We start from the raw sequence: 23,266 nt of genomic DNA, 5'->3' as shown, positions 1-23,266 counted from the left end.
CTATCGCCATCTCTGCGTTTCTCGCACCGTTACGAGGAGCGAAAACACGAGCGGTACGATTGTGGTCACGTGCTTCGGTAACAGCTGACTTATCATCTGTCACTGACAACCTCTCGCACGCGGTCTGACTGTTCGACGTAACCGTCGGTATTCCGGAATCTCGAGGAGTGCCTCGAGATCGATGGCCGAAATGACGGATTAATATCATTTGATGCTTGCGTTAAGATTCTGTACCGCTACGTTTCTGATGCGGAAAGAATTTCGACATTTATCGCTTTATCAAGTAGCTGTGTAACTTGGATATCATATTTGGATCACGCGTTGTAATTTAAATATTAACGGGCAGCACGATATAAATTTGTAATATTCAGAATTTTTGTGCGTTCAGTCGTTGGTTAATCGAAAATCATATTCGCAATTGGACAGGGACTGAGGGCCGGTTGTGTGCATTGCGAGACTCCGAGTTGTCGATAAAGTAGAGCGAAAAAGAATTTTATATAGTATCCAATTATCGTGCTACAGGAACGTCTTTTAATCAATAATGCACGCACCCTTTCGAGATGCAAAACGCCCCTTCTGGGTACGCAGTTGTACCAGGCGTTTTGAAAAATGCATAAGAACGTTTCCGTCGTACGAAGCGAATCTGCATTATTTACGGAATCATGTTTTTAAAAACAAACATTAAGTATCTTATCGGAAGAAAGAGTGTAAAAATATGAGTGTCATCATTTCGTAACATTGTGTCCGATACGCATCCTCCTACTGTTTGTCAATTAGTAAAACTTAATTCAGTTTTGCTAATTAAATTAATGGTATAATGAGTTGTTCATTTTTAATTATTAATATATTTTTGAAGATTATATGAGATAAAGTACTTTAATCTTTATACTTCAATCACTCTATGTTTTTATTTTACAATGCGTATTATTATGCTAATAATGTAAAATATAATTATTTATATATTTCGAGTAGATAAATAATTGATGCAACAGTGATCGAGTTTGCCATATTTCATTTACATATCCTTAAGGAAATATATAAATAATTATATTTTACATTATTAGCATAATAATACGCATTGTAAAATAAAAACATAGAGTGATTGAAGTATAAATATTAAAGTACTTTATCTCATATAATCTTCAAAAATATATTAATAATTAAAAATGAACAACTCATTATACCATTAATTTAATTAGCAAAACTGAATTAAGTTTTACTAATTGACAAACAGTAGGAGGATGCGTATCGGACACAATGTTACGAAATGATGATTAATCATGCAAATAATCTTAAAGGACATATCGCATTCGCAACCTCTTCATTGCAAATGTGTGTAATTAATACACAGTAATTTGGATTTACACCTGGATTTAATCGTGAGTAATGCAATATTAAACATCAAATTATATTGATACAGGTAATGCTTGTTTCGATATGTATGTGCGCATATATTTACTGTGTAAATCGACAATGATTAGATTTCACACAAATTAATTGAAAACTTCTCTTTGCATAAATACGCGTTAACGATGATTTCTTTGTGGTGTCACTTCTCATTACTATATGTATATTATACAGATTTTTACATATTTACTATTTACTCATTATGTTTAGATACCATCTAAATATTCAATCAATGTAACACATTCTACGTGTATATAGGAAAGCACAATTTTGAAGAAAGTATTGTTAATCGATTAACGCGGAAGCCCAAGTTAACTCACAGGCCGCGCTTTATATTACATTAACGTGATACGCAAACTTGTGTGCAAATTCATGAAAAATAATTACATTAAAGTTCTTTATGTATACATATCTGATGAGTACCAGACGAATACCAAACGAACGACTCGTCAGAAATATTTAATTCTGTTTACTTTGATTATATCAGTTTATCAATTATGTTTATCAGTAATTATCCACAATATCGACAAAAAGCAATAATTAAATCGTTAAAAGGGTAAAACACGTACGTCTTTCTTCTGTGTACAAAAAACTAGCGTTTTCCAATTTTACTATAAATTAAACATTTTGAATAAATTAGAAATGTTTAAAATTTGATAATGTATCTTAATGTTAATGCCTAATAAAAATGATTCCTATCGCATAATTTGATATATCATAACGATAGTATGGCAGATTTCCTAGAACTTCAGTATTTCCCTCATTTTCGCGCGCGCGCGCGCGTGTGTGTGTATGTGTGTTCGAATATCAATTATCAGCTATTCTCTATTATATTCGCTAGGAATACTTACGGCTATTAATATAGTCGTTTTGATGACCAATCTGTTACCAAAGCTCTCAATTTCTTTCATTAGTGTGACCGCTCGAAATGTTCAGAACAATGCGCATGATTTCAATAGTACAGAATTACATATTAGTTATTATCAGGTTATTCGTAGATTGCGTTACCGCATTTCTCTTACGAGCCATTTCTGGTTCGTGGCTTCTCTGCGCGTGTAATAACACATGAATAATACTACTGCAACGTTATTGTGCACTAGCAATTCTTGATGATATGCGCTTCTCTTAGTTAAGAAAATTTGACGAATTTCAGCAGTACAGATGTTAACCACAGGCACGTGTTCTCCATTTAAGTTCCATTTAGTTTCTCTACGTACACGCACAGAATATGTATGCAAAAGTGTATACACGTAGCAAAATGAAGTGGCCTAATTCTCGCACACACAAGGAAGCATCTACCACTTAAAACTGTTTTCTGATTTTCTTACCATAGACTTCTATTATAGAAGTCTGTGTTTGTTACTCACCGAAACAACCGCAGGATCGGCCACTAATTTTGTTACCAACATCTGAAACAAAGTTCGAATCCTGACGATTAGAAGAAGAAAATTCAATAAACGGACATACACGGGAACGAAGAACACAAGTTAATCCTATGCGGTCGCAATCTACGATATATCTGAGTAAATCTGACGGTTACATTCCCGATTTCGACCGCAAAAGGATATATAGTAGTATAGGCATGTAACGGCTTTGCAAACTTACTTTCGTGCAGATCCTATTTGGCTGAACTGAATACTCCAGTACGGACAATTCGTTGCAAGTTTTGCTCGATTTGATAAAAAAAAAGCATTGTGCTCCAATTAAATTCTGATATATCTTTAATTGAAGACATTGACAATATGATAATTATTTGTGCTTTACGCAATTTCAGACAGTCGCAATTCGATCACAAACTTCTTACTGGATTTTAATGTAAAACCAAGATTTTTCTAAAACTTAATTTAAATTTACATATCTTTCTCAAGTGCGAATGTGTCAACCGCACGAAGCGCGCGCAATTAACTTTACTTAAATAAATTAAATTTTCATTAGCCTCCCCCGTGCATATTAAATCGACGTTATTAAATGAAATTTAATACTTTGCAAAACAATTATACATGTTCCACGCATTTTGAAATGCTATTCAGAAATATATTTGCATTTTAATTACGGTTAGAATCTATAATATTACATCGCACTGGAATATTTCATATATTTTGTTGTATAATAAATTTTTCTTTCTGATGCGAAACTAAAATCATGTTTGCAAAGCAGAAAAAGAAAAAGAGGGAATAATATTTGCAGGAAAAATTGCGATATTTTACTGAGAAATCCGAATTATCATGTGTTTCTAATCATTCAAGTAGCGTAATAAAACAAGAGTCGTTATTATACCGAGAATAAATCTGCCTCATGCGAACTATGTATCGAATCGGTTATACACGTAAGAGGAAAGGATTCACGCTATATAATTAACAAATTATCATCGCTGATTCAGTGGCTTTGTAGGAGGCTTTTAAGGTAGAATCTACCTCGTACACGACGGGGTTGCGCACGCTTCGCGCGGGATGTACTCTGTCTCTATCTTCCTCTTTCGCGGGTGTACTCGAATTAATTACGGGACCCCTCTCATTTACGCAGTTATTATGAACCTTACCCTAAGACCATTACTGAATTACGCTGAGAAAGCTTCGGAGACCCGTTTACGCCTGCCTATTTACATGATCCAGCCTACACATTGCCACATATTGATAGCTTGTAAACGTAACTCATCCACTTTTCTGCTCATATTCGATATAAATATTTAAACAAAAAATATAGAATATAGATTTTCACATGGTGTCATTCGATACATTAAAATTTTATATTGCAACGAACAAATGAAATGTTTTCTGCAATATCTTTTTTTGTTACTAGTGCAAAATTTATAAAAGTGAAATAATTTATAAAATTCTTTAATGAAAAATTATGTAATAATGTAAATCTCTCTCACAAATTATAGATACTTGAATCATGCATTTTAATGTATTATTGATATTGATTTCCTCAGATATGTGTGATTTATGTCTTTCTCAATTAGAAAATTATTCATATAATATTAACTGTTCGAAAGATCAGTTTTTGGTAGATTAAGATATTTCTTCAATTAAACTATATTATTTCATTTTCTCTATTTCCCACACGATATTTTTTCTCCTTTTTTTCTATTTTCGCAACACGTGAATGTTTTCGTTTCGCCTCGGGCGATTACTAAAAACCGATGTGCAAAAATGAAATTTCCTCCCGCCGCATCGTTCGCATATTCCGCCTCTCTCCTGCTTGATGTCATTGCGACCACGTTGAAGCGAAAAGTTTTATATCGGATTTAACATCATCGGCGACGACGACGGCGCCGACGAGCGAAATTTGGTTTTCAATAGGAAACGAGGTTCCGCGTGCGCAGAGGAACAGCGAGAGCGTCGCGAGGGAAAATCGGCGAGGGACAGTCGCGGGAAAGTCAGCGAGTATTCACAGCACTTAAGCTCGGTTTAGCCAGAGAAACAGTATCGAGTATCTGTTGTACGGTTCCCCCGTTTAACAGCAGCCGTGTACCTCTCATTCTTTGAGGACCCGCGGAGTTTTCCCCAATATTTCTTAAAGCGACTACTATCGGGATAGACCCCGCGCGCGCTCGTTTTATCTCGCTGCTTTCCCCGAGTTCCCTTCATATATGTACATTATAAGACTCCTCCGGCAATCCGAGAGAAGCGAGAGCGCAATTCTCGAGCCCGCATTTACCTCCTGTATCCTGCATCTTACATTCAACAAAAAGTATCGATCAACGAAGTGATACAGAGAGAGCCACGATAGAACATTCATTGAATACATAGAACACGTCTGCACTCTTCAAATTATCATCAGCCAAAAAAAGTTAATATCGACTGCCTGCATGTTTAATTCGCGATAGGTTGACTGTTTCCTTATAATAAATGTAAAGTATGATGTAAGATTAAAATCTTTATAAATTGACATTTCACAAGCATAGTTTCGTATCTCGATTTTTCCATTCTTATACATTTCTCATCTTATATTTTTTGTACAGAAGTGCAGCTTTTCGTGAAATCGATGGAATAGATATAATTAACTGACAACTGCGTTCAAAGTATCGCTAGAAATAAGTTGGCGTTGTTAGACGTTTCTCTCGCGTTCGAAGGAAACTTGGCAAATCGACAGTAGGTCGGTGTATCCATCATTTGCTTCTTATTTAGTGTTTTGCTTTCGCGTTGCATATTCCATCACCCTCCTTGAGATACGGCAGAATAAGAGAACGACTTTCTTTTGAGAAATGTTAAAATTATTATTCCGTTCTCTTCCTCACTTCGTTTCGAGAGAAACAACACTAGAAAGCTCGTCGTAGCTCTTGAAGTCGTTGCTCGCTCGGGTCTTATTTACCCGTTTGTATCTCCAGATTCCAGATCTCTCTCTATCACCTTTCTCTAAATCAATAGAACGAGCATGATTCGAGAGTAGTTGCGTGTATAAAGGATATCAGTCCGTACCAGTTCGTGTAGCAAACTTTGTTGAAACAAAACAATTCATTCCATTCTACTTTCTCTCTACTTCTTCTCCTATCTACATATGAATCACCGACGCATCTTCCGGTACATTTATGTATATTTTGGAGATACATGCTAGCGATTAAATGTCGATTTATGCATCGCAAATTGCGTATTTTTACAACGTCATTTCACCTCATGATGTTAATATTTATTAAATATGTTATCGGTGTATACATAAGGTAAATTGAAGTTTGCACAAAGTTATTATTTTGATTATTTCGTGTGACGTGACGACGCACATGTGCAATTACATAAGATCGTAATAAAATTTTGAACTATTTCAATAGTGATACAGATAGCTCTGCTAATGGTGTAGTTCAAGTTGCGCGAGTACAAGTTTTACATGTATAAATTAACAGTACTAATAGTGTCCCTTGAGAGCTTCTTACATACTCGCCAAAAGTCTCGAGTCTATAAATCTTTAAAGAGGTAAAGCGTCCGACCTTAGAGGTTCCTTGGATGCGTGGCTCTCGTTACGAGACTACCAAAAGAATCCGGGATGAAAGGAAGTTATGAACCGATCGGGATTCCCTACCTTCTTCGTTATTTATTCAACGATGCTACATAGCCGCACGCAGACTCAGCCTGAATATTTTATGGAAACTGTGTTATGTGTGTCGGCGCCTCAGGTATCGCGATTCGCGTTTGACGATCGTCTTGATCGTAAAAATCGTCGAGAATATATCGAAGTCACTCTCACAAGAAGAGGTCTTTTGCTGAGCTTTCGCTTCTAGTTAAAACTATATGACGAGACATGGATTGGGCGCGAGGAAGAACAAGCTACGCTAACTTCATTTTCTCTTGTGTCTCCTTTTCTTAGGATTTCCACGTAGCACAACAAACGTAAATTCGATTGACCCAATTTTAAGTGGCCGTTGATACGTATATCTCTTTCTTCAATTATCCAGATATACGATTACTCATCCTATGTTATTCGAATGCTCCCCTGGCTTTCTCTTCCACTCAGCGGTCCATCGATGGTTGTTCTTTTATGGTACTTACTCATGAAAATACGGTACTCCCGACACGGTATTTATTCGTGAGGATGAGGTTAATTCACGCGACAAGATACGCCACTTTCGACAAAATATCCACTCGCGAAAAAAGCACTTATAATAGGGCATTCATTGAGGAAGATGTGGTTAATTGACACAGCAAGATACATCACTTTTGACACGATACTTATTCGCACCGTTGTATTATAAATGTAACTTATCAAACACAGTTGTCATGTTTGCACTTTGCTAGAATGATGCGATGTATAAATTTTAATGATTCTGGCAAAATAATTATAAATTTTTATTAATTTTAAGCAATTTTAGTCACAAATTGCATGATGATATATCTTATTTGGTCAACTTATATATCTTATTTAGTTAACAATTGCCTTTGTCAAATTGTTGAGGCCCAGCTATCATGAAAAAAATCAAGAAATCTATCAATATCGATGCAAATGAAGTTCGCCAACTTCTTTCTTCGTGCATAAATATACTACATTTAATCAATTTGATCGCAACAAAGTACAATTTGTGCTAATCTGATCTTCATTGATTCCTAAACGCGGTTTATATGACATCCCCACGGGGCTACGTCTTCTATGGCTGATAGATGTGACAAGAGGAAAAGGGATCCATTGCTGACATCTGAAGATGATCGTCCTCGACCTCCTTTGGGTCAAGTCGGGTCAAAACCAAAAAGGACCCGAATCCCAAGATATTCGTATATAAACAAGATATCAAGGTATGGACAAGATTAGAATGTATCATGTAATTTATGAATAAGAGATTCTTTTCGATATTAAAGCAAACATATTTTTCAAAATGTTAATAATTTTTAGAAAGAATTGTTAAAATATATTTATCAGATATATGTTTACTCGCGAAAGCTATTTACGAAGTAAAACGCGCGACACATTAAACATTCACGAATATACACTCTTTCTTTCGAGACAAAGCACTGCTAACCAGTTTTCGTCGCCGCCTTTAAAAATATAACGGTAAAACAATATTATTTTCCTATTAATTCCAATTTCTATTTCGAATAAATAAATCTCATAAAATATTTACTTGAAGGAACAGCCGGTAGCTAGCTATACCGTACCGGTACGCTTATCACACGCCGTCAGATGCGGGAGTTAATTAACCGCATGCGATGATAATCTCTAATTGTGAGGAATGATCGCATTTCCTGAAACTTCTCGCGATCGCGTTTCGGGAGCTAATACAACATACGACAAGCGGATAGACATCGCTATCTGCTTGTTCTCATTACGCGAATAACAACAAAGTGGCCAAAGTGTTTTTAAAAGAACATAACGGTACACTGTGCCCTGCACAAGAAAAGCGTGAGTGTTAAGCACTGGATGTGAAATCGACTTTCTCACGAAATATACAATATTATAGAATAATACAAAATTATACAATATAAAAATATTATACAATGCACACTAAAACACATCTATTCTGAGTATTCTATTCCTTTGACTTCAAATTATTGATAAACGGCACAGTTTTCATTATACTCTCGATTCATGTACGATTCCATGTCCTAGAATGAAAACTGTTAAGCAAATTATGTATAAACGGGTGAAAAAATACCGCGATGCGAGATATACTCGCATCCGAGCATTATAAACGAAGAATAATTATCATTTGTGCTTACCACAAGGAAAATAATAATTTTTAATTCTGCTCTCTCATCGCTTCAACTCTCATTTCGAGTGATTAAACCGCGCAAAATATGTACTTTGATAAATAGTCAACGCCTCGATGCGTTTATAAGTTATTAACCTGGAAATCGTAAGAGTTAATAAATCATGCGGGTATAATCGGTAATTGTAATAATTGCAACGATTGCGTTTGACACATCATTTTTTTCATACTCGTCGCAAGCTCATGAAAAATACGACTAAACGTTGAGCCATTATCACACGATATGGATGTCAGCACGCCAATGATAACGTGATTGTCGTAAATAATAGCACGCTATATATCACACGCTTCAGGTTGGTAGTATAAGAACCAAAAAAGCTCTTAAAATAAATTTTATATATAGGCTGTTATATATTATATATTATTGTTATTATTATATATTATTATATTATATGTTATATATTATTCATACATATTAATAATAAATATATTACTCGTCCTAGTTACTTGATTAAGTATTCTTCTCTTATTAGTTATTTTCTTAATTATAACTTTTATTAGAGAGACGCGCATAATTATGATCGTGAAATGCTGTCCATCCCGCTCGAGAGCTTAACGATAGGTCTAAAGATAAATGTCCAGATCATTAAATCATTCATTTTCATGGATTTGGATGACTTAGCTCCCGCAGCCTAATTAACGGACGATTTTTACAATGGAATAGAACAAAAGAATCTGCAGATCCGAGAGGAAAATTATAAAATCAATAGAATCTCGGTGGCGGCTGGCTCGCGCAACTTTAACTCCCTTTTCTTACTGTGGCTCGCCCCTTTCTTATGCCATCTTTTCCCCTGTTCTTTTATTAACGAGTAATCGTGGCCGGAACGAGATATTCTCTTTATTTGCGGATAAATGTGTAAGTATATACAGACAAATGTACATGTATATACATGTATATCTTGACATACTTTGTGAATGTGAATAAAATATTACATTGCGTAGTTTTTTATTTTTTTATGAATTAATTAACATTGCTTATCTTAACATTACATAACAGAGTTAAATAATGTTGTAGAAGAGAGAATTAATGAAATCGTTGCAATATTTCATAAATTATAATTAGTACTTGGAATAATATAGTATACTTGTAATCAGTAAAGATGACTAATAATATTTTTAATAAAATATTTTCAACTTGATAACAATTTTATGTGTTCTATCCTCCAAAATGGCTTTCCATTATATTTCGCTCACTTGTTTCTTCTTTTATCTCTTATCTGTATATAATATCGACAGAGTTTGTGTATATTTGAAATATTCATCGAGAGCAAGCATTGGTCGGCCAAATAATATTTCACACTTTTACGACTGAAGCTCAATGTTCGAAAACTGGACAAGCGCATATTTTTCAAAATAGTTTATTTAAAAGGCTATTTGTAGAATATGTAAAGCACTGTTTAAAATGTAAGATAAATATCATATATTGCATCATTTATTACAAATCCTTATTAATATATACATAAAAAAAACATATCTATATAAACATATAACATATATGCACAGTGTTAAGTACAAGTATCAGCAAAAAATTATGCGTCATTTAAACTAAGCCATTGTTTAACCTTTGTCTTTCACTCCTAGCGTAACATCGAGAGTAATAATCCAGCTATCTACTTAAATTTTCTACGCGACATATATCTGACCACGTCATCGAAAGTTTCGCTGGATCTGGAAAGAACGATCTATCGGTACATATCCAGCTATCTACCTAAATTTTCTACACGACATACATCTGACCACGTCATCGAAAGTTTCGCTGGATCTGGAAAGAACGATCTATCGGTACAGATACCAACGTCGTCCACTCTCTCTCACGTCAACCGATCTCACGAATCGGTCGACAGTGATCCACGATCGCGGATCAATGACATCTCGCCCTCCACCACCAAATCCCGGCCTCGCCGTCCACGGTCCGCAGGTGTGGACATTGGCTGTGCGAGTAAATCGGTCGACGTTCTCCACCACCCATCCCATTCGCTCTCTTTCTCTCTTTTCTCCGCGAAGGGTGGACACACGCTCGACCCTTGTCGTCGTCCCCACGAATTCCAGGGATCAATGCGTCGGTGCACTAAAACGCCTGCGCCACCCCTCCTTCATATTCCACTATCCCCTCCAATCTTTCCTCCACGCCCGTACTACCCAGGAGCAGCAGCAGCAGCAGCAACAGCAGCAGCGGTAGCGGCGGCGGCGGCGGCGGCGACGGCAACGGTAGCAGCCAGAGCACCATACAACCACCGATATCACCATCAGCACATCGAGCTGACGAGGCACCCTTTACTCCCTATGCCGATGCCGCGGCGCTGGCGTGCTGCCTGGTGGTAGTCCGGCCGTGTGACCGGTTTGTGCGCTGGGAGTACAGTCTCCCCTACGTAAGCGTAGGCAGTGGTCCGCCACCTCCCGTATCGCGATCCACTCGCACCCCGGTGCTCCGTTCGTTCCCTCCATCGTCGGCGCTGGTCCCCCTGGCACTCCCACCCCAACGGCGGCAACGCTCCCTCCCGCGTGCGCGTCGCCCGACCCTCGGAAATTCTGAAAGCGGTTCGCGCCTGTGCAACGCGGGGGTGGCGAGGGACCGAAAATCGAGGTGAAAGGAAACTCCGCGGATCCGGCCTAAGGGTCTCTCCTAGGGCTGATGCGTGTCGACCGTGCCCCCGCGTGTGTGCGTTCCGCGAGCGCGAAAAATTGATACCCGCGCGCGCGATACGTGCTGCACGTACACATACATATACACGTACATATATACATCCGCGTCATACGCGACACATACATCTATACAGTTGCGCGTGTTCGCACCCATCGTGGGTTACGCGCGTATACGTGCGCGGATCGGTGACGTATAGCCGATATTTTCACTGCCCGGAGCGATCGCCCTCGCTGCGTCCGTCCGTACGTTGCAACCCCCTCGTCGCAGCGATTCCAAGTGCAAAGGGCACCCGGACAACGCGCGGATCGGTAACCGGGATCACGTTCCTTCATCGGGGTACGCGACACCGTAGTGACGTTCGATCGCGCGACCACTTCCTCGAGTGACACACTTTCATCTGCGGGAGAGAAGACACTCTCATTGACGGGTTGGTGAGACGGCCGTGCCGAGGAGAAGGACCGTGTGGGATAGTGCGTTTACCCTGGGAGTGCACGCGACAACCTGCGAGCGCAGGCGGGAGTTCGCGCGAAGTGCGACATGCCAGTGCATCGTCGTCGTCGGGCGCAGTGACAAGAAAGTTTCGTCCCCGAGTGCGGCCGATAATACGCTCTCACCCTCTCGCGCGCTGCACCAGCCAGCGCGGATCGCGTAAAGTGCGGATAGTGACTGATCTCCGCGAGTGATCTCGCTGCTGTGAATACGTGGTGAATACGATCAGAGACCCGGGGAATCGAGCCGCTCCCGGTGCAAGGGGGATCATGTGTCCCCGATTGCAGCCCTCCTTCGAGGGTTGTTGAAAATTTGCCGATTCGGTGTCGTGCGATCGGCCGACACGGCTCCCGCCGCGAGTGTTGTGCGCGACGAGCAGGTCAGCGATCATCTGCCCGAAAACATCCCTGCCGTGACGCGAGGTGATCTCGCGGAGGGCCAACCGTGTGCCACATTCCCGCGCAGCAAGTGAGTCCTAAATCATGATATCACGATAATGACGTAGTGTTGTCGGTCTGTGTCGCCTCGTTTGGATTAAGGCGATTACGGATTACGGTTGGTAGTCAACGTCGTGCTGAAGGGGTTGAAATTGATGGAAATCTGTCTAGCGACCTGTCTAGCGATCAGATAGATGGATTCGCGTAAGATTATTCGCAACGCCTTTGTCGAGTAATTCAATAATAGCTGTGAAATTCAATTACATGAAATTCAATTGTGTATATAGAAGAGAAATTTTGTTTTACGAAGACTAATTAATCTTTAGATTCGATAGAAAATCCGATAGATTTTTAACATATTACTCTATCTACTTATAAAATTATATATACAATATATACGGTATATGCTTTCTTCATACATATATTTGAAATAAGTACTGTACATAAAAGCACAATATGAAATCATGAGAGCTAATCTCGTTAATTATTCATTTCTAATCATAAAGCCGTCAATTTTAGTTTCTATTTTGAGCGTTGAACGATCGCTGCCAATGTGCTAAATGTCGTTAAATCCCATGACACCCATAAGAAATTTATCGTTTGGGATTTCGTCGTAAAACTATTAGGCCTCGGGGGGCATCTAGTGACATATCATACCATTCCAGGACCGCGGAGAGAATTTCAGAGTCGCAGTTACTCAATGGAAGGCAAGAGATTTTTGTCACTCGTCGACGCATCGCTGTAAGCTTCTCGATACTCTTATCCGTTTGGCAGAGTGATTTGCTCCGTTTAAAATCTTCAAAGAAATTTCCATCGTGTTCAATTCGGACCGTTGCAAACCCGATCAGCAAAATGAAACACTAGACGCTCTGCAAATCTCGGGGTGAATTACAAAGCTTTCTGTCGACGCGTGTTGCACATTGTATTATCAGGGCTTCCATCAAGTCGTGTTGTTCTATTGTGAGATTTACTCGCGAATCATGAACATTAATCTCTTATCAATGGCAGATTATCGATATCCCCCGAAATCGTTGCTGTGATTGTTACTTACGCGGATGCATTACTGTCGCAGTAATTCTTCATGTCACGTGTGTTCCACTTCGAATCGATTGGTTTTTGTGTGGAAATTTTGCTATTTTGGAAATGACATTAGATATTTCTGATTAGTATGCGTGATACATAAATTTTATAGTGCGAAAAGGCCGTTTATTTCTCAGGACTCAAGGCTACTTAGATCAGTATAAATTTCGACTATGTGAGTAGATAAGTCTTTAACACGGCGCGTAACGTGCCATTGATCATCGCACAGCCATCGTTTGCGTGGTTAAGATCTTAATGTTTCCCTGGCGATGCGTTGATTTTGCTGTTATTAACCCGCTATGCGTGCACATAACGCGGTAAGATAAGCAAGATAGTTACTACCTAATTATTAGTTATTGTTCTTTCTATACAATAAAAAGTTCTATCTGAAACAATTTACAGACGAATAAAATATATACACTTTTTTCAGTACAGACATATTTTCCAATACCGTTGTGAATTTTCTCGTTTTTATAGGCGTTAAATATTCTAATTACATTCATTCTTCAAAATAAAAAAATTCAGAGAAAAAGTCAGAGATTTTCATAAATTAAAAATGTTACATGCTTTGCACTTTAGTTTTCTCACATACGCCAAGATCAGAATACAAATTCGTGATATTATCAAACTTGGTATCACAAGTAGATGATTACATGTGCAATTATTTCGAGAAGCTAACTTTGAAACTAAAATATATTAAAATATACAACCAACGTTATATGTGTCCCAATGGCTTTTCGCAAATTTGGAGCAACGTAAAACATACTCTTGGCAAATTAAAAATCGTATTCGTTGCATTATCTGTTGTCTCTCATGCAAGTTATCGCAAGTTTTTAGAAACTGTATAAGCTCGAAGTCTTTGCCGAAAATCTAGAGATGCGATTGGCGCGAAGCGTACATCGCGAAAGCCACTTCGGCTTCGGCACAACTTAACCGCATCGTCCTTTGATGCGCGCCCTATCTCTTCTTAATTTAATTTATTATACTATCCGTCACGATTGCAGAGTTTCCGGGTATAGTGCTCTGTGAGCCGGGTCACTATAAATTCCGGTCCTACGAGCAGAGTAAGCTTTCGTACCGCTGTGTGATGTGCCATTGATCATAGCGCAGACACGTAGCTCTTTCTCTTTCTCCTTCTCTCTCTCTCTCTCTCTCGCGCGCGCGCGCGTGCGAGAGTAGTTGAAGGCTCGGGGCTTCGATGTAGTTACGTTAATTTTACGAGCCGCCCCAGTTTTCCACCCCCTCGGCGTTTTGCTCTTCTAGGCATGGCAACGCCGTCAGGAAATTACGTGCGGTGGTGTGTCGACAAGTGATCCCCCTCTCTTCTTCTGCGCTCTGGCTCCGTCTATCCTTGCTCTCGAGCCGGATGTTTCCTGTCTCTCGACTCGACCCACTGTTAGTCGATATAAACCACAAAGTGTGTTCACTCGAGAGGATTATCTCTTTTTATAATCCAGTAACTCTCCGTCGTGTTTACACGGTGCTCTTCCGAACGCTTCCTTTGCGTGCGACTTCTTTCTGATAATTTCGAGCTGTTTTACAGACTGGTCGTCTTTCCCTCTTTCTAGCTATAAGTTGTAGTGCACACGTAATTGATAATTTCTCTGATAATAAATTTATCTATCTGCATCAATTATGCACATATGTATTTTCCATGTGTACAACGAGTTATATCATTTATACCTAATATCATGTAATATTTGCCATATCTTGTTATTATATCGCCTTTGTCATAGAAAATATTTACCGGTAAAATTAACTGTTTATTACGCGCGCATCACATTTCCATCATTATACAGGGTGTCCCATGGGAAGTTGCTGAAACTAATCAGCTGTCATTTTTAAACGTATGCAGTTATTGAAAAAACAAAAATTGCGTTGGAAAGAGGAAAGTCTGCAGTTTTTAATGAGTATAAATAAAATTTAGCAAAATGTCTGTATATCAGTTTATTTTATTAATGAAAAATATGCTAATAATCAAGTAAGCTAATGATAAATATTTTCAAAGTGTGCACCATCTGAATTTGTACAAAAATCAATTCTTTTACGAAAACTTGTGAAAACTTTTTCTAACATGTCGTTTTTAATGTTGCTGACGACCTTTTTAATAGCTACTACTAAATCTGACATTATTTCTGGATTTCCGGCATAACAATGGTCCTTAATGTATCCCCAAAGAAAGAAGTCACATGGATTTAAATCCGGCGAGTACGGTGGCCATTCTAGCCCCCCCTGGGCAACTTTGGGGTATCCCAGATCGATGACTCGATTGCCATAAACTTTATGGATTGTTTCGAAGACCTCCTGGGTTCGATGTGGTGTCGTTCCATCCTGCATGAAATGAAATCCTCTGACCAGACCTCTTTTTTTTTGCATGAGGGAAGAATTGTGTTTCGAGAAGCTGCTTGTAACTTTCACCAGTGACTGTTGATTCGAAGAATTGCAGATAAATTCCTTTTACCGAGATCGCAGCCCATGCTGTTATTTTTTGTCGATGTAAAGGTTTAGCCAGGGAAACGTTGGGATTTTCCGACCCCCAAAATCTATAATTTTGTTTATTAACATAACCATTTAGCCAGAAATGTGCTTCGTCCGTGTAAATTATCAAGTTTGCATCAAGTTCTCCATCTTCAAACATTCCATTTATCGTCTTGCAGAATTCCACACGTTTCGTCATAGCGCGTTTGGTTAGCAATTGATGCGATGTTATTTTATAGGGATGCATTTTCAGGAAATGTTTTAAAATCCTGTGTAACGTTGTTTTGGATATTTCAAAAGCTTGGGCAGCTTTCCGAATGGAAGAATTTGGATTCTCTTCAAAATACTTCTTAATATCTTCAATGTTTTCTTCTGCAGCTACAGACACAGAATGACCTGGCAGATCATGTCTACGGTCTTGGATAGTTCCATACTGCATAAAATTATCGATAATTCTGATAAAAATAACACAAAACATTATTTTAATGCAGATTTATTGCCAAAAAATGGAGTGACGTAACGCATACGTTTAAAGAAATAATAAATTCTAATCTTTTCAGCGTGTTTTCGCTCTTAACTTTATGTGTTCCGTATTTAGTACGAAACCCCCTGTAAGCATTGCTATAAACTTTTTCTCTGGAAAAGAAGCACTCGACAAGATAAATCTTTTCTTCCGTCGTCAGATCACTCATTTTGACGCGCACGGACTTGCATCTACCACAACCAAAATAAAACTGCGGACACTCAGATGAACGACCGTTAACCGTAAGACCTTTTCTGAAGTCATGGAGGGGAGAACCAATCGTTTACTTTCAGCAACTTCCCATGGGACACCCTGTACATCCCTCTGTTACGTTATATTTCAATATGTATTTCTAATATCAGCAGCGGTATTATACTATACACGAAAACAAATGTATACGTGTGTATTTTGCGCAGTCTAATGTATGAAAATAATGCACATCGTCCATGTACATTGCACGCGCCCGTACATACATATGTACGTATAATTTCGACTGTTGTATCAACGGAAATTGTTTACGCAGTCGCTGTCACCGGAATCGAACTGTCTATCCCGGTTACGTAATCTCCGCATCATGCACTTACGAGTTTCCAATTTCCGTTACCGGTACTTACACGCTGTTTCTGCCTCGCCTTTACATAATACGTATACTTTACGTAGTTGCACAAGCTACTCCACGAAGCACGAAGGACAAGAACTTCCTGTCTCCAGCTTGCCTCCGTAGCCGTCTTACCTTTTTGCTCGTGCGATATCGACCTGTCATTCCTACCAAAGTCGACTCCCGCGACAGGACAATGAACATCGCTGCCTGCGTCGCGTACCTTCCCTGTACTTCGCATCCCCTTCGGACTTCCACCAGTTCCTCGAGACCCTTTTGTCTTCGTCCCTTTCGGCTCTTTCCTGCCTTCGAGCCGTCACAGGTCGAACGGGAGCAAATTAGAAATCCATTAACGACCAACCGCGTGAGAGAAAGAGAGAGAGGGTGAGTTCGACGTCTTAATTGCAGTCAACCCTACCGCTGTTTGTTCGCGAGTACGCGGCTAACACGCGTTTTATCCGCGTTACAAGCGGTTTATCGTGTGGTGTACAGAGAGCGGGGTATTTCCGCGTACCCCTGTGAAGCGAGATTACCGACGAGAGGGATGGAGGTAAGCGGGTAATCCCGGGGTAAGGTCTCTTTCAACATGGTACACGGTCTGCGGCGAGCATGAAAACTCTGTCACGAGAAGTTATGAGTTAAGAACGTCGAAAGATGAGCCTCCGAGATTGAAATTGATGATGCCAGCGCGTTATTACAGCGGGAACAAGCGGCAGAAGGACAGGAGGGCAAGAGGGCAGAAAATATTCTCGCGCATACATTGACAATGTTTTTGCAATTGTAGCGACGATTTTCTTGGCGGAACGAGACGGCCGCGTCAATAAGAAGACGCGCGCGTTTTATAAATTCTCGCGATATGCGACGGAGAAATGACGATTTCTGTTGCCCTACGCGAAATATTCCTTTGCTCGCTCGGATCGTAAACTCTTGATTATATACATGAATATATCATAAATACAAAATGATCCACAACTTTATTAATACGCATTATTCACTTATACCTTCTATATTAATTTTAAACTCGTCAAAACCAGATGTTCACCATTGATGTCCAGTCATTAAAAGTGAAATCGTGCATTCTCCGCATATATTTGATCGTAACATGACTAGCAAGCACGCTCAATCGATTAGCAATTTAAAGCTTGATAAGACTGTTACATGTGTATCGCCGTTACGATTGACATTATTGTGCATACTTGATAGCATTTAACAATCTCATGTTTATTTTATCGTTGAGAAATGTTGATGAATAGAACGTTTCACGATATAACCGTGTCCGATGTAACTTTTATTCGATTGATTAATGTTACACTGATGAGAGGGAGAGGACGGACCATGTAGGATCAAATGAACCGTTTTTGTGTAAAAATGGGAAACGTTGCCGTCGCAACTAAATAGAGATAAATTGGTCACGGTGATCTGTCCGTGCGGTGTTAACGACCGATGCACCAACGAATCGCTTAATGACATTGCCAGATCGGGTCGCACTCATTGTACGAGAGAATTCAACGCTGAATATACAAGCGCTCTCTCTGCTCGACGGCGACATTTGCGCTTAACATTCGCTGTCATCGCGGTTAATCGTATTACAGCGACCTATTTTAGATTCGTGGCTAATTCGCGATCCGGCCGGAAAAAGTGAGGAATTTTCGCTCGTTTGCCGGCCGCATCGCTCGCAAGCGACGCGGCTTAATCACATTTCGAAAATTTCGCCGGGTAACGCGGCGCATTAAGCCTGCCGTCCGAAATCGCGGATATTAATTAACTGCTCACGCGCCAACCGCGGCTCACCGTCTGGAAAAGCTACGGGGATGTTAATACGTCGGCGTTGGTGCGAACAGAAAAGGGGAGAGTGAGGGTCGTGCGCGCGCGAAACGCCGGATAACTTTCCGGGCTTAATTAAAAGCAAAAGTTACACGGATAAACGCGGCGTCGCGTCGCGCGCGTTGCTTCTCACAAGATTTAATCCACGACATTTCTCGCGGTCATTGTCGCGACCTTAACAAGAAAATACCTCCTCTCTTGCAGTTTTCATCTTGCTCGTTTAGCGTCGATGAAGTGTGATGGGTGTTAGGATCTCCACGCTCTCTTTCTCTCTCTCTTTCTCTCTCTTCGCTCGCGCGCGTGATCGGCGGTATCGTACAATGATCCACATACGCGGCCGATGATCCAAACTTTACATTAATTTCGCGCCAATTACCACTCCCGGCACGTTTAAAACGTGAGTTATTACCGGCCGGAATAATTAAGGGCGGATGAGAATCGGCGGGATGGTGGAGGCAGCGATTTGACTCGTCAGCGAGAGACGACGAAGACGACGACGACGACGACATTCTAATTAAATCCCAACGGTCGCTTTTCTTGATCGATGATCGTTCTCTTGGCGCATCACATTACGCCAGTCAGATACGCTTAATCTATTTACGAAAGTTCAATCCAATTGGGCACATTCTTGCGTTCGACCGTTGATTTAGCACGACGTGCATGTATTTATGCACGCGCGTCAGATTGTGAATTCGATTAATGTTTCGGATGTTCTTTACAGGATAGATCGTTCTATCTCGTCTCCCTCTCCCGTTTGATGTCAAGATTAATAAGCGAATCGAGAGCGAGCAGCTGACGCATGACTTAAACCAATCGATCGTGAAAGTTATGGAAGCTCCAAGGGTGCGATTAGAGTTTCCGAAAACTGAGCAAGGGAGTAGTAATCGGAAGACGGTGACAGAGATTCTATAATTGAGAATAATTTCCGATACCGAAGATGGGTTATAGAATCATCTGTACACGTTCACGCGAATATATCTTGTATCTCGTTCGCACACCATAACGTTCTAATAGCACAAGTAATAATGTCCTTACTAATACCACTTGTGACAGTTCGAGCGAAGAAATTACACCTAAATGGAGAAGAGCGGTATGTATAATAATAATCGCGCGTATATACCTATATATATATATATATCTAATCAAATTCGTCAAAAGGACGTTATCACGCGGTCGTTGACGTCGCATGTCGCCGGCAACGACGTCGTCGTCGTCGTCGTCGTCGTCGTCAGGAGAGGGGAGGAATGACGCAGCGCGGGATCGAGGTGGGACCATTTACCGAGAATTTCACCGTACGCTTCATTGCGCTAATCCAATTTAATTAGAACGGCCGGATAATAAGCCTGTAACGACGCACTTCGCTCATTAATAACGATCAGACCTCCGTGCGCGCAAGGCCGACTCCCGGGATGCCATCCGCCGTTTTATCGTTCGTCGTTTGTCTTCCTTATCGCACATATCTTTCCGTCTGACGCACTCTCTTCCCCAGGTGGGATATATAATACGTACGAATTTTTCTCCCCTCTCACCTTTTCTCTATCTATTCTTTTACACTTCTTTTAACTTTAAATCCAGTCCCTCCGCAAGCCTAAACAAAGATCTCACATGCTCGAGGGCCCTCTGAAGATGACACGTTATCCACTTTCGCATATCCTTGTAAATCGATCGACAGTTTTCTCTTGAGGGGAGACAGCAGTATTGAATAACGACAAAAATTCAGGAAATCGCGTGTATATAAAAAAATGTGATTAACAATATCGCGAGATAAGACAAGATATGTACATATAACAATAAGACAAGAGTGTTTAAAAGTTGCATCGTCGAAAGAATCCGATGATCTAATTCCAATAAAATTTACATAATCTTTAAGTATCATATACGTGTTTTTAAACACGCAAACTTTCGAGGAAGTTCGCCGCAGAATATTTCAGGTTAAACAAGAAAACGATATCACGAACTTCGGTTCGACTACAACTTTCTCATCCGCGTCTTCAATATTTCTGGGAAAACCGAAAAGCGTTTTCCATTCACGGAAGTCGTAATTACGGATAAATTTTCTCGTGCTTTTATCCCATTTTGCTGATCTCCTTGGCTCTCCGATCTCTCGGATTCTTATCTGCTTTCTCGTTCCTCTCGAAACTGTAAGTCCATCCGCCGTCCGAGGTCCCGAGGTCCGAGGGGTATATGTCGGATCACATCAGGACATATAAGTAAGGATAATGCCTCGATGGAGGACAGTGATTGATAAGGATACAACATACGGTATCCCCCAGGCTCGTCGATAAGCAGTCGAAATCCTGCCACAGTGGATTCCATCTCGCGCGTAAATGTTCCTCTCGCGCGCCTGATCAAGGTTCGCGCTTGGACGGGCGCGCGTATTGTCACGAGCGCGTAAATCACGAGGATTTATTTGGCGTGCCCTCTCGTTTGGCCTCTCAACGCCTTATGCAAATGTCGCGCGGTATCGCGACCCCCCGTGCGGCTGCAGGTCATTTTGTTTTTACTGCACGCCGTAAAAGCGCAGCGACAAAGCGACACCGTACGGGCCGCGCGTGCCCGCTCGCGTTCGCACGCTTCGGATGAATTATATACAAGTGACCCTCTCGGTTTGATATACGAGCCTGGAGTTGCCCGAGTTGCCGTCGTAATGAGTAGCGTTTTAACTGCACCGAGCGCGAACGGATCCACGTGCGCGCACGTGCGCACACGCACGAGTGGAGAAAGGGAAGTCACCGATTTCTCGCGCGGTACCATAAATGCGGAATATTAATTCGATGCGTGGTAATTAACGTCGGATGCCGCATCCGCTTTGGAGCGAGATATTCATTAGGCGACAATGACTATGGAATATACAGCCACGACGCTGGATAAGCGACGCCGTGGATAATGAATAGCGCGACTTTATGGCACGGAGTAGCGAAACCATCAGTATGACTTTCGTGTGATACTTTTGTGTCGACCAGAAATATCACAGTCTGACGCTGTCGGGAATCATTGTCAGGAAATATCATTCATTATTAGGAAATATCATTCAAACTTGTCATGGTATGTATTATTCACCGTTTTATTCGAACGAGATGGAATATTTTGCGAGATGTTGAAAATATCTAGCGGGATTATTCCAGCCCTCTTGTAACGCACGAAAGGGTGTTGTCTTGACTAATTTTCGCATTCCGCGTCGGATTTTGATTCGCGCGATTCGCCACAGGTCTCGTATACCGCTGATTCCTCGGCATGCAACGAATCTCACCGGCGAATCGCATTTTCTCCGACTCCGTGACTTTTCATCTGACTTCCATTTTGCATGACGGAGGATTGTGGAGGACGGGAGTCAAATCTCGCGTTTCTAAGACAGAGCACTAGTTCCCGAGGATCCCTTCCGCCTCGACGAACACGACGGGGATGAAGCTATAAAGGAATAATGTCAATGAGCCCGGAAATCTCCCTTGGATTGATCGGGATTGATCCTTCGGCTCTTCGTAATCTTTCTCAATTATGATGATATCGAAAATTTATTAAACCTTTGCACTCTCAAATGTTCAGCAAAGTTGGTTTTACAATCCCGACTGTGATATTCACGAGTAGCTCACCGCCGAGATCGGTTTAATTCAGAAGTTGGACTGTATACGTTTTATTCACATTCAAAATGAACTGAGTCTAATTTTGAAACTTTAATTTTGAACTCGTTTCTGTATGGCATTGAAATAGGAATAATCTCGTAAGGACTTCACAATTTGTTTAGAAATAACTTTGACAGCGGGAAAATACGTTGGGCGTAAAATCGTAATTAATTATATGAGACATTATTAACTTTCCCTTACTCTCGGCGGACACAAAGAACTCTCGATCTGCGTCACGGAGATCTGAGAGTTGCTTTTAATCGTAAGAAATCTTCATTGAAGAGATGCACTCTACCGAGGCTTAATTAAAATTTACGCAATTGTTTCTTTGAGTTCCTTCGAATCCTTTGTCATAGAACGAGTGGGTGCGCTACAGTTTCAAATAAGTATCTCTATGTTCTTTCACTCGTATATTTTCAAAAGAGAAGCATCTCGTTTTTAAGTCGTAACGCGTTAATTATAAAAAATCTATAAACACGTAAGAGAACGTAACGTGAAAAAGGATAAATTTAATTTGTAATAAGTAGGACGTAAAAAAAGCTGCAACTACTTCAAACATGCGTCGTAAATATGGGATTAATTCGGTTTGATTTTTGTGTCAAATTTCATTTCATTGCATTCTGTAGAAACAGATTATTCATCAACCAAGTAACCACTAGTAACCACTAGTTATCTATGATCATAGATAACGGTGGTGATTATTTGATGAATAATTCGTTCCTACTCAATGTAATAGGATAAAATTTGACGTAATCGAACCGAACTTTTCAACTGAGCGAATACTTTAAACTCAAATCAAAATTGTTGTACTTTAAAATCACTGCAACGTTCATCGTATTTTCAATTTCTCATTAAGTCATAGTAACGTCACTACGAATTAATCTTACTTCATCGTTGCGCTTTTCTATACGTAAATCAAATGGCTTCAAAAAGTCTGCACGCTTTACCCTTCTGATTCTTCTGAAGGAGTCTGG

General features: G+C 40.2%; 1 protein-coding gene across 1 annotated transcript in view; it reads left to right on the top strand.

Moving 5' to 3' along the window:
• The first annotated feature begins 11,942 nt into the window (after positions 1 to 11,942).
• Positions 11,943 to 23,266, top strand: part of LOC105282466 (zwei Ig domain protein zig-8) — a 251,689-nt gene continuing 240,365 nt past the window's right edge. Inside the window, exon 1 of the mRNA XM_011344424.3 lies at positions 11,943 to 12,200. The gene's annotated coding sequence lies outside the window, so the exon portion shown is untranslated. The remainder of the gene's footprint in view (positions 12,201 to 23,266) is intronic.

Source organism: Ooceraea biroi, chromosome 2, assembly GCF_003672135.1.
Source record: "Ooceraea biroi isolate clonal line C1 chromosome 2, Obir_v5.4, whole genome shotgun sequence".
Classification (NCBI taxonomy): domain Eukaryota; kingdom Metazoa; phylum Arthropoda; class Insecta; order Hymenoptera; family Formicidae; genus Ooceraea; species Ooceraea biroi.
Note: the sequence above shows the minus strand (reverse complement) of the source record. Positions and strands in the feature narration are given on the sequence as shown.